This window comes from Syngnathus floridae, chromosome 8 (assembly GCF_059516105.1).
Source record: "Syngnathus floridae isolate MCC-2025c chromosome 8, RoL_Sflo_1.0, whole genome shotgun sequence".
Lineage (NCBI taxonomy): Eukaryota > Metazoa > Chordata > Actinopteri > Syngnathiformes > Syngnathidae > Syngnathus > Syngnathus floridae.
Window position 1 is genome coordinate 16,565,239 of NC_142420.1, and position 13,168 is coordinate 16,578,406.

The following is a 13,168-nucleotide window of genomic DNA, read 5'->3' on the forward strand; positions in this document are numbered from 1 at the left end:
CGCCCGGACCAACATTCACACGTACAACGCAACGCGGCTACACTTCTGCTATTACAAACGTAAATCTCCTTAAACACAACGAGTGTTACTTACCGTGTACGCTCTAGGCAAAATTGGATGTGATGCAATTCCAAATCTATCTGAAACGGCAGTTAAAAGTAGAGTTACATCAAGTTTTCTTTTTTAATCAACACAATCATTTACAACCGTTGACCAGAAAGAATCGTCGAAATTCGACGTCCCCCACAAACGCCACGCTCACTCGCTTTTCAGGGCAACAAAAGTACTTCTTTTTAAAAACGATGAGTTGTACTTACCGTGTACGCTCTGGACGGTCCAGTTGCAAGCAGAAAATAAAAATATTTCTCTTGTTAGTCGTATGTTACCATCCGCTGTGTCTTTGTCAACATCGCCGCCATTTTCCTACTTCCTGCTGCGAGCCACGCCCACGGATTTAAATTTGGGCGGAAGCTCTTTCCATTGGCGTCGTTTTCGCGTATAGCAAATCCGATTGGTTGGGAAGGGGGCACGGTTATGCAGCCGAGGGGTCCTGTGATCGGTGGGATGTAAAGTAGGCGTCGACGTCACGTCCGCGTCACGTGACCACGACGTGGCAGACGTCATATAGCAACCGCTGTTTTGTTTAGTAGACTTACAGTTGTTATGCATTGACATAATGGCGCACACACCAAATAGATTTAAATAAATTAAATAATTCTTCTGCCCACTCTCTTTTAAACAAGTTAACTCTCCCCGCGGATTTGAATTCCGGCGAAAGTTACGCCCATCGACGTCACGTATGTCACGTGACCACGACGTGGCAGATGTCATATAGCAACCGCTGTTTTGTTTAGTAGATTTACAGTTGTTATGCATTGGCATAATGGTGTGCACTCAAAATAGATTTAAATAAATTAAATATTTCTTCTGCCTACTCCCTTTTAAACAAGTTAACTCTGCCCACGTCCATTGACGTCTTGTCTGCGTCACGTGACCACGACGTAGCGACGTCATATAGTAACCGCTGTTTTGACCAGTAGACTTAGTTATTATGCGTTGACATAATGGCGCACTGGTTAGCATGGCCACCTCTTAAGCATGATGATGCGGGTTCGACGCCTGATCAATGTTAGCATGGAGTGAGCTGAAGTGCATGGCGCTGAAGATTTGAATCTTTGAAATGCGCTGAGGTCTGACATATCAGGCAGAATGGTTTGCCATCACGTTCAACAAAAAATAGAAACTTTCCCACTCTGATTAAAACGTCCTGTGTTCATCTACGTATTTTCGTTTTGCTGTGCATCTTTTCCCTGCCATTTCGAGAGCCCAATTGACACTCATAGTTTAAAGAAATGTGTTTGCCCATCCTACTTTGTGGAATTTCACCACATGCGCTTTTGACCAAAATACCAAATTGAACTCAAGTGAAGCCAACACGCACAACCCCCCCCCCCCCACACACACACACACACACACACACACACACAAATGTTGATATGAACATAAAAGAGCCGCATGCGGTTCGGGAGTTGCGGCTTGGCCAAACCTGTACTATACAACTTTATTTGTATAAAATTTTCACAACAGCTGTCACACAAACAAAGCGGGAAAAACCGAAGACGTGCGTGTTCCGCCCACGCTGGATTTATTTGCACCTTTGAAAAGACACCGTATTGCCGCAGATGTGGCAAAGAGTACTTTTGGGCATCTGAGACGGAAGGATGTCCAAAGCATCACGTCACCTGCTCTGGTAGGCATGGTGGTGGGACGTTGAGGTCAACCGCTTTGGGGTTGGCTGACTCTTTGATCGCAGGATGCCACACACTTGAAGACAGAAGCAGAAAAGCAGAGCTAAATGCAAAATGTACTCACCGGTGACTCCAATTTTTTTCCCCCCTGAAGAAACAGCTGGACGGGTGGCCCCGGCTGGCCAGTGGGACTCTTGTTATTCTGACCCTTTTTAGTGCGCGTTTGGGGCAACAACCGTTTTTTGTGGCGCTCTCTTCTGGTTCAAAAGTGCCCTGCATGTGAATTTGCTTTTCCTGCCTTCTGATTGGATGAGCGCCGGTGTGACGCGGTGCCTCTGTCACCGTGGCGGGGGGTATACGTTGGCATCGGAGCGTCTGCCAACGTCTGAGACCGGCTGGCAGTGTATCGGAGGTGTCGAGTGCGGTGCCGCTGGAGCTCACTCACCAGCTGGTGTTAGGGCCACAGAATGAAGGCCAAGGAGAAGAATAGAAAGAGAAACAGAAACTTCTCCTCCAATTGTTTGATTTGTCTCTTCTGAGCTTCGATGAATTCTTTCAGCTCTTTGTTCCTCTAGGACGGACAAATGGAAAGTGGCATTCAAAAGCCAGTAAGCGTGCAAGTAAGTGCCGGGCTGGCTTTGGGCCCTTACCTGTTGCGCGCTGTGCAGCAGATCCATTCTCTCTTGGAGGATGCAAGCGTCGCGCTCCCTCAACTCGCACATCAGGGCTCGCTTCCATTGGTCCACGGCGCTCCTAAGCTCTTCTCTCTGATCCGCCGTCAGCACGTCATTCACGCCAGCGTGGCTGGCTTTTTCGCCGTCCGTGGCGGGGCAGTCCCGCTGCGGTAGCGCCTCGTACAACATGGCCTCCAGCTCCAGGATCCTCTGGGCCGCAATCCTCGTCCATCAGTGGTCCGGCGGGAGATTTGAGGGCGGCTTACCTTATGAGCCTGGTCCATGGAACACTTCCTGAAGTCCAACTCTTCATCCAGGTAGCCCTTCTGCTTGCAGAACATATCCTAGCACAGCTCAAGGTCAGAATTGTTGGGGCACATTGCCGGAGTTCCCCTTGGCTGATGTCGCGTGTCTGTCTACCTTCTCACTTTCAATGTCCAACATCTTCTGTTGAAGTGCTGACTTGGTCACTTTGATGTATTCTAACCACTGAGGAAAGGCTGCTGTCACATAAGCAGAATGCGAGAGCGTGCGTGGACGTGCGCGTTACCTTCTCGGCTAGGGTGAGAAGGGTCCTGGCGTGAATCACGACCACCTGCTCCTCGTTGGTGAGATTCTGCAAGAGCCCAAAGGCACAGCGTCAACAAGCTTCTTTCAGCGCAAAGCCTTCCAAAAGTCACATTTGAGCCGCCGAGTCTCGTGGAGTGCGAACATAAGGAGTTCGACATACACTTACGGCGTTATAGCCCAGGATGTCCAGCTTCTTCATCAGATCACTGATGACGATGTCCGGGGGAAAGGCGCAAGGAGCAATGTAAGGTGTTCTGGGACCTCGGGTTAAGGTTAGGGTTGCGAGGGACGCCTTACCTACGCTCACGCCCTCGGCCTCGCAGTAGATCTGCAAAGGGCTGAGGCCGTCTGGGAAACGGACTTGCAGAAACTTCAAGACGGGGGAGCGCCACTCCCTCTCCTGAAAGGCAGAGGCATGCATCCGTCCGTCCGTCCGTCCGTCCGTCACATCTCTGGCCTCAACACGCTTGTGCGAGTCTTCCCACCTCCAGCTCCAGGATGCGGAACTCAAGCAGTTCGTTTTGGTCTCGGATATCCTGGATGTGCTCTTTCAGACGCGCTTCTTCCGCCTCCATCCGCCTGACCTGAAAAGACAGTCAGACCTCATCTGCGGGGCTTCCCGACAGGTGTGACGCCAAGCGACTCCGCCCAGCGCCTTTCTTTCCGTCACCTTTTCGGCCAACTGCTGATTGCTCTGACGCAGCAGCTGCTTCTCCTCCACCCACTTGACATTCTAGAAGAGACAAACGCGTGGACAGCTTTGGAATGTTGTGTCATTTTCATCCACAAATTCTTTGGTTGACTGGAAAATGACATTTGCTTTTCTCCGCATTTTCCCAGCCACGTTCGGGGGGGGGGGGGGGGGGGTGGGGGGGTTGGTCCAGTAATGCCAGACGGATGAGTGACTGAAGAATGTAGCTATTTTGTCTGAGAAAAAGGTGTGCTCATTGATGAGCTTACCTGTCCTTGTTGCTTCAGCGCTGACTCCAGATCTGCTACTCTGCTTTGATAGTGACCCATTTCTACCATCAGCTTTTCTCTGGTCTGAAAGGAGGAGGAGGGAGGCTCCTCCTCCTCCTTTCAGACCAGAGAACACCCGAGGCTGGGTGAGAACGGGGAGGCTGCGACCCGGCCGGGGGTTGCGGGAAGGGGCGCCACCTTGATCTCCTTCTCGGCGTCGTAGTCCCCTTTCGCTGGTCTGGGCTAGCAGAGCGTAGGCTCGTTGCAGCGCTTGATATTCTTGCGTCAGCTGGCGGTAGCGAAGCTCCGCCTCTTCATGCACACACCAATGCAACACAGCACTAGTACCAGAATCAGTCAGACCGGCGACAAAGCACCCGCGACGCAAAGACGAGTCCGATTCCAGGCTGAAGAGGAATGTTTGGTGCCAATACGCTGGCAGAAATGGCGGGCTACCTCTTCGGGTTCCGTGTCGGGGGTTCTGTCGGTGTGAAAAGACAAGGACGATCCGTCCGAGTCCACCAACACGTCTTCGTCGTAGCCGTAAAATGTTTCGATGACCTGCGGGCGCGGAAGCAAACATCTCTCTGAACAAACTGAAGCGACACCTCACGATGAATCGACGAGAGGAACGATAGCGAGAAAAAGGCCATTTCATCTTGCGCAACACCAAGCAGCCGCAAACAAACAGACTCACCTTGCAGGACCTCACGCTTTGTTCCTCCTCAGAGATTCTCGACGTCGGTATCGTAGCAGCAAATCTCTCTCCTGTCGACACAAATAATCCGCCTTTGAGATTCTTTGGATGCAAAGGGAACGAACGGCTCCGGCGCAGAAACAAACGCGACTCACAATGACATTTCTGACATGAGCTCCTGTCTCCAGAGCCTGAAAAACACGTCACCGGCGATGATTGGAGGGACGCTCGTCTTTTCCAAAAGTGACAACTACAGGGTGTGTCAGGGTTTTCCAGATTATCTTTATCGTATCATTGTGTTGCTTTGACTTTGACTGCGACCTGTAATAAATAATATTATTTATCCCTTATTTATCCCTATCGCTTATCCCTTCCTACACAAAGTCGTAAAACACCCCTTGCTATGTTTTGACTAGAGGTCAAGGGCTTCCTCTATTCAATCCACTCTTACACCCACCCTGTTTCTCTTAATTAAAATGCTCGTGCAGGAGCCGAGAGTCAGACTTCATTCGTACAACGGATGGACTCTCCACCTGCAGGTGTCCAAAAGAACTTACTTGTCTCCCGTGTGGTTCTTGCAAAATAAGTTGGAGCGAGCGCAACTCTAACAGGGTGCATTTTGCCACTAGCTGCCTACGGACAATGACGTCGCGCTCCCGGCTCATGGTTGACGGGCTGAGCAGCCGGGCAAGTCCGTCGTTTTCAGCGCACAGCGAGTGGCAAAGGCGCTGACAAAACGGGAGCTTTGAGCTGCTGAAAACGGCAAAACAAGTCTAAAGCGTGTTCAAACGCGTGCGCACAATGCTCCTGCTTGAAAGGTCGGAATTTAAGGGGCCAATTTTTTGGATGGCGGCCGCCGGCCAAGCTTTGGACGGAAAAGGTTTCCTGGCGACAGCGAGCGAGCGCGGCGCTGCCGTACGTGCACCGAGTCGCCTGCCTGAAGACCTTGGACAAGTCGTCGATGATGTGCCGCTGCTCCACAACTTGAAGGAACTCCATTTCACCGTCCTGCTGGCCGCAACCGCGGTCCAGGTCATTGAGCGAACTAGGCCTTCTCTGTGGAACACAAATGCAGTGGACTCTGTTGGCACGCCGCCGTTGTCCGCGTCGACTTACCAAGCTTGCCATCTCCTCGTTCTCCTGGGTGACAAAGCGCACTTTGTTTTCAAAGCGACACAGCACCAGCGAGAGTTCTTCATTCTTCCTGCTCAGGCGTTTGTTTTTGTACAGGAGTGGCAGAAACTGGCTTTCTGTTTCTCTCAGTCGCTTTAGCTGCAAGCATGAAGTGCGGGATGTGAAAGACGCACAACACGCGGGCCAGAACGTATCCATTCCTTTTGCATCGGTTTGAACGGAATCGTGGCTTTGGCTCCCACTAAAAGACATCTACCAGGCAACCGACTCGCCGCGCCGCTCAACTAATAAGCAAGCGCAATGGGTGCCTCGCTGGATGGCGCGCATCAAACGTAGCGCAAACCTTCAAGCGTGCCGTCAATAAATTACCAGTTCATTGCGCTCTTCAGAAAGCAGGGCGTTTCGATCCTCCAGTTTCCTGATGACTGCGCTGAGCTCAGCGATTTTCAGATGAAACCGTCGCGTGTCCCGATCCTCCTGAGACTGAAAACGCCCCGCAACACACACACACAAGCACTCGTTCAAAGTTCAAAACTGTTTTTGTGCTACCTTCCTCCAGCAACGAACTAAGTCATGCGTACTGCAAGTGTGTGATGAGGTGGCTTACGCAATGAAGAGGATTGCTAGTAGCGGCGTTGACCCCACTTCCAGGGTAGTTTAGGCCCGCCCTTTGGGAATCCCTCAGGGCAGCGATCTGCTGCTCGGCAGCCTGAGTCTGCAGCTGAAGGCGGTGGACGTGGCCGGCCCCAGGGCTTCATCCAAAACACTAACCGCTCTGTCTTTCAGCTTGATCTCATCCGTCTGGATGTACAAACGGGGAGCGCTCAGGCAGGCGGGCAAACTCATTTGCCAGAATTGTGACAAAAACAAAGAGAGCAACCGGCCAATTTTTTTCTTGAATCGACTAGAACACCTTTGCTGTGACAAAAGCGAAGCGAGCAACCGGACATTTTCTTCTTGTGAAATAGAATAGAATAGAATGCCTTAGGTGTCATTGCACTGCAGGTATACAACGAAATTGGGAACATAGCCACGCACCGCGCATCTGATCAGTCCTACCAGTCGGCGGATCTCCCTCTCGCAGTCTCTCTTGGTTCGGCTCAGCTCCTCCCGATGCTGGTGATGAGCCGATCGGAGCTCGGCCGCTCGGGACTGCCAGGCCTGCTGGGCCGCTGCCAGGGCTTCTTCCGCGCTCCTGGTGGAGGCGACACCGCTCGGTCTCCCGACACCGCCGCGTCTCCTCCACCTCCGCCAGCAAAGCGCCCCCCCTCCTCACCTGAGCAGACATTGCGCCACACCGGGCCGTTGAGACCGCAACGGAGCGCCGCGACGCTTACTGGGGACAAGCTACACAATACGGTAGCGGCCGCATCGAAGCCCGACGTGGCGTGCGGATAGTCAGACACGGATAGAGCGGATCACCTTGTCCATGGAGCCGTCCCTCAGGCTGAGGACCAAGGCATTCAGTCGCTGGATCTCTCCATCTTTGATTTTGATCACTCTCATCAGCTCCATTTCATGCTGCCGCAGTAATGTCTCCCTGGTAATGGCTAACTCTTTCTGCTTCTCCTCATGGAGTTTGCTTTTGAGTTCCGTCATGGCGGCGGTGGCACGGTGGTGCTCCGCCCGCAGGTCCTGACTTCTCTCTCTCTCCAGACAGCTGACCTGACATGACTTAGACTTAGACAAACTTTATTGTCATCTTGTCTGCACATGGTGCATACAAAACGAAATTCCGTTGCATACGTCTTACAACAAAGTAGTGATATTGCAGTTGAATAGAAGTAACATATCCTATGAAAATATATATATATACATATATACTATATATATATATATATATATATATATTAAAAATAAGTATAAAGTGCAGCAGTGATAATTATGCAATAGTGCAAGTAGGCAAAACAGTATTCAAGAGTGTGCAGAGGAATGCTAAACCATGTATTAAACTTCTATTTAAAGGGTTTATACAAGTTCAGTAAAGTTGGTAGTGCGAGATAGTGCAAGATAGAGGTCCGTAGTGTCATAAAGTACAGTTCTGTGAATGTGTGATGCAGAGTTCAGTTTAGAGCTCAACAGTTCTAGTGTTCAACAGTCTGATGACAGCAGGGAAAAAGCTGTTGCAGAACCTGGTGGACCTGCAGCGGATGCTGCAAACCTCTTCCCAGAGGGCAGCAGGGAGAACAGTCCATGGTGGGGGTGTGATGGGTCATTGATGATGTTACGGGCACGGGACATGCAGCGCTGAGATGAAATGTCCTGAATGGAGGGAAGAGGAGCCCCTATGATCCTCTCTGCTGTCCTCACCACTCTCCTCACGTTCTTCCAATCGGAGGCGGTGCAGCCTCCACACCACACAGAGAGACAGCTTGTCAGAATGCTCTCTATGGTGCTCCTGTAGAACGTCCTCATGATGGGTGGGGGCAGGTGGGCTCTCCTCATCCTCCGCAGGAAGTACAAGCGCTTCTGTGCCCTCTTGACCAGTGCCGTAGTGTTCATAGTCCAGGTGAGGTCTTCTGTGATGTGGACCCCCAGGAATTTGGTGGTGCTGACCACCTCCACAGCTGAGCTGTTGATGATCAGTGGAGCGTGGTGAGGCTGTTTTTTCCTGAAGTCGACGATGATCTCCTTCATCTTCTCCTCATTCAGGATCAGGCTGTTTTCTCTGCACCAGCCCACCAGCTGCTCCACCTCCTCTCTGTAGTCCAGGTCGTTGTTGTCTCTGATGAGCCCCACCACCGTTGTGTCGTCTGCTGACTTCACGATGTGATTGGTGGTGAACCTGAGGACGCAGTCGTGTGTCATCAGGGTGCACAGCAGGGGGCTCAGGACGCAGCCCTGAAGGGAGCCTGTGCTGAGGGTGATGACATCAGAGGTGTTCTGTCCGACCCGGACTGACTGAGGTCTGTTGGTGAGGAAGTCTAGCAGCCAGTTGCGAAGGGGGGTGTTGAAGCCCAGGTGTTCCAATTTTCCTACCAGATGCTGTGGGATGATGGTGTTAAACGCTGAGCTGAAGTCCAGGAACAGCCTCCGCACATGGGTGTTCTTCTCCTCCAGGTGAGCCAGGCTCAGGTGAAGAACGGAGGAGATGGCGTCCTGAGTGGAGCGGTTTTGCCGGTCGGCAAACTGGAACGGGTCAAATAATAGGGGGAGTCTGGAAACGATGTGACCTTTAAGCAGCCTTTCGAAGCACTTCATCATAACCGGAGTCAGTGCAACAGGCCGGTAATCATTAAATGAGGTGATTTGAGGTTTCTTCGGCACCGGAATGATGGAGGCAGTCTTAAAGCACGCCGGCACTGTGGCTTGGCCCAGCGAGGTGTTAAAAATGTCTGTGATGACCCCAGCCAGATGACTTGCACATTCCCTGAACACACGCCCAGGAATGTTGTCGGGGCCAGGGGCCTTACAGGGGTTGACTCTCCTCAGGGTCTTCAACACATCGGCGGAGTCAAGGCAGAGTACCTCCTCTTCCTGATGGGGGACAGTTTTAACTGCTGGAGTGCCGTTTAGTGCCTCGAACCTCCCAAAGAAGTTATTTAGACCATTTAGAAAGTCAGCATCAACTACACCCACCGGGGGGGGGGAGGGTGAGTTGTAGTCTGTAATCGCCCGTATGCCTTGCCACATACTCCTGATGTTTTTGACGTCGTGGAAACGATCCTGAAATTTTCGACTGCGGTCTCGCTTCGCTATCCTGATGGCACGGTTCAAGTTGGCTCTCGCTGTCCTCAGTGTCTCCTTGTCGCCAGACTTGAAGGCAGAGTTCCGCGCTCGTAGCGTTTGACGTACCTCCTCAGTCATCCAGGGTCGTTGGTTGCCCCGGGTGATGATATTCTTAGTGGTGCTGACGTCCTCGGTGCATTTGTTGATGTAGGCTGACACAGTCATGGCACACGCATGTCTAATCTACATCGGGAAAACTGGGAGGGAGGGAGGCAGGCAGGGAGGCAGGCAGGGAGGCAGGCAGGGAGGCAGGCAGTGTCTGTCTGTTGAGGTTTTCACCTTGTTCTTCTCCTGCTGAAGTTCTAACTGGACGTCCATCAGTTTGGTTCTCAGCTCGTCATTGGCGGCCTGAAGGGCGTCCGTTCGCTCCGCCTTGGCCCGCCCTGCCGGAGCTCATTTGGACATCTCTTACTCGAGTCTCGCCCGGTCGTCAGTCAGAGATCACAACATTTGTACCTGGAGAGCACAAACGCAGCGCTGTTTTCCACTGGCTTCGAACTCAACTTCAATCGCTACCGTAACTTACAACATCATAAACATAGAACTAGCTTGACTTATTCATTGAATAAATGCATTTGGTTCTTCAAAACTGCATCACGCAACATAGCGTGACCGAGACGGCCGTTATCCACCTGCGTGAAGTTATTTGGTGAAATGAATGAGACGTTTAAGACACCATCGTTCTGTCTCTATGTAGATGAAGGTAAATAATCGATTGCTGAAGGTCCAAAGGTGTTGTGATAAACAAATAAACATATTAGTGATTAGTGACATATTTGTGATAAACATATTAGGCAGGATAATCACATATGTTAACGTGACTGCCCACACTGTATTTATTTATGGTTATTTGTTAAATCGAGTACTGTTAGACATGAAATAGGAAGTGTTTAACATAAATGGAAGACGAAAGGGGTACTCACCATTGTAGCTCCTGCTGGTCAATGATACGAGCCTCTTCTTGCAGTGGAAAACATACAGCCAACAAACACCGTGGAACCTAAAGGAATGAAATTAAACATTAACATTTAGCCTCAACCAACATTCACAGATACAACGCAACGCAAACTACACAAACGTAAATCTTTTTAAACACAATGAGTTGTACTTACCGTGTACGCTCTAGACGGTCCACTTGCAAGCAGAAAATAAAGATATTTCTGTTGATAATCGTCGTGTTTGTATCCGGTGTCTCGCTCAAGGCCATTGCGCCCACAGATTTGAATTTTGGCGAGAGTTCAGCCTATTGACGTCATTTCCGCGGTGTAATACCCGCATATCTGAAACGGCAAAGTTAAGAGTAGAGTTAAATAAAGTTTTTAGTCAACGCAATAATTTACAACCGTTGACCAGTCGAAATAATCGTCGAAATTTGGCGTCTGTGGCTGGAAGCAGACGCCGAGTTCGACATTCCTCCCAAACGCCACACTCCCTCGCTTTTCAGGGCTAAAAAAAAACAGTTGTAATTACCTTGTACGCTCTAGACGGTCAAGTTGCAAGCTGAAAACAAAAATATTTGCCTTGTTAGTCATCGTGTTACTAACCGCTGTGTCTTGTTTGCCAGAACTGCCGCTTTCCTACTTCCTGTTGCAAGCCACGCCCACGGATTATAATTTTGCCGTGAGTTCCGCCTATTGACGTCATGTCCGCGTCACATGACTGCGACGTAATATTATCTAAAACTGTTTGTGCGGTATTGTGTTGTTCTGTGCGGTATTGTGTTATTCTGTGCGGCGTCGTGTTGTTCTGTGCGGCGTCGTGTTGTTCAGTGCGACGTCGTGTTGTTCAGTGCGGCATGGTGTTGTTCAGTGCGGCATGGTGTTGTTCAGTGCGGCATGGTGTTGTTCAGTGCGGCATAATGTTGTTCAGTGCGGCATAATGTTGTTCAGTGCGGCATGGTGTTGTTCAGTGCGGCATGGTGTTGTTCAGTGCGGCATGGTGTTGTTCAGTGCGGCATAATGTTGTTCAGTGCGCCATAATGTTGTTCAGTGCGGCATGGTGTTGTTCAGTGCGGGATGGTGTTGTTCAGTGCAGGATGGTGTTGTTCAGTGCGGCATGGTGTTGTTAAATGCGGCATGGTGTTGTTCAGTGCGGGATGGTGTTGTTCAGTGCGGCATGGTGTTGTTCAGTGCGGCATAATGTTGTTCAGTGCGGCATGGTGTTGTTCAGTGCGGCATGGTGTTGTTCAGTGCGGCATGGTGTTGTTCAGTGCGGCATGGTGTTGTTCAGTGCGGAATGGTGTTGTTCAGTGCGGCATGGTGTTGTTCAGTTTGGGATGGTGTTGTTCAATGCGGGATCGTGTTGTTCAGTGCGGGGTGGTGTTGTTCAGTGCGGCATGGTGTTGTTCAATGCGGCATGGTGTTGTTCAGTGCGGCATGGTGTTGTTCAGTGCGGGATGGTGTTGTTCATTGCGGCATGGTGTTGTTCAGTGCGGCATGGTGTTGTTCAGTGCGGCATGGTGTTGTTCAGTGCGGCATGGTGTTGTTCAGTGCGGCATAATGTTGTTCAGTGCGGCATGGTGTTGTTCAGTGTGGAAAGGTGTTGTTCAGTGCAGGATGGTGTTGTTCAGTGCGGCATGGTGTTGTTCAATGCAGGATCGTGTTGTTCAGTGCAGCATAATGTTGTTCAGTGCAGCATGGTGTTGTTCAGTGCGGCATGGTGTTGTTCAATGCGGCATGGTGTTGTTCACTGCGGGATGGTGTTGTTCAATGCGGGATCGTGTTGTTCAGTGCGGCATAATGTTGTTCAGTGCAGCATGGTGTTGTTCAGTGCGGCATGGTGTTGTTCAGTGCGACATAATGTTGTTTAGTGCGGCATAATGTTGTTCAGTGCGGCATAATGTTGTTCAGTGCGGCATGGTGTTGTTCAGTGCGGCATGGTGTTGTTCAGTGCGGCATGGTGTTGTTCAGTGCAGGATGGTGTTGTTCAGTGCGGCATGGTGTTGTTCAATGCGGCATGGTGTTGTTCAGTGCGGGATGGTGTTGTTCAGTGCAGGATGGTGTTGTTCAGTGCGGCATGGTGTTGTTCAGTGCGGAATGCTGTTGTTCAGTGCGGCATGGTGTTGTTCAGTGCGGCATGGTGTTGTTCAGTGCAGGATGGTGTTGTTCGATGCGGGATCGTGTTGTTCAGTGCGGCATGGTGTTGTTCAGTGCGGCATGGTGTTGTTCAGTGCGGCATAATGTTGTTCAGTGCGGCATGGTGTTGTTCAGTGCGGCATGGTGTTGTTCAGTGCGGCATGGTGTTGTTCAGTGCGGCATGGTGTTGTTCAGTGCGGCATAATGTTGTCCAGTGCGCCATAATGTTGTTCAGTGCGGCATGGTGTTGTTTAGTGCGGGATGGTGTTGTTCAGTGCAGGATGGTGTTGTTCAGTGCGGCATGGTGTTGTTCAATGCGGCATGGTGTTGTTCAGTGCGGGATGGTGTTGTTCAGTGCGGCATGGTGTTGTTCAGTGCGGCATAATGTTGTTCAGTGCGGCATGGTGTTGTTCAGTGCGGCATGGTGTTGTTCAGTGCGGCATGGTGTTGTTCAGTGCGGAATGGTGTTGTTCAGTGCGGCATGGTGTTGTTCAGTGCGGGATGGTGTTGTTCAATGCGGGATCATGTTGTTCAGTGCGGGGTGGTGTTGTTCAGTGCAGGATGGTGTTGTTCAGTGCAGGA

The 13,168-nt window shown here is 50.9% G+C and overlaps 1 long non-coding RNA gene across 1 annotated transcript; it reads right to left on the bottom strand.

The window, feature by feature from the left end:
- Window positions 1-4,010: 4,010 nt before the first annotated feature.
- On the bottom strand, window positions 4,011-7,013 carry LOC148394722 (uncharacterized). The gene is made up of 3 exons (XR_015859903.1): window positions 6,843-7,013; window positions 6,391-6,584; window positions 4,011-6,266 (listed from the first exon to the last, which is right to left on the bottom strand). It is a non-coding gene; the product is annotated as an uncharacterized LOC148394722 (long non-coding RNA).
- Window positions 7,014-13,168: the final 6,155 nt, after the last annotated feature.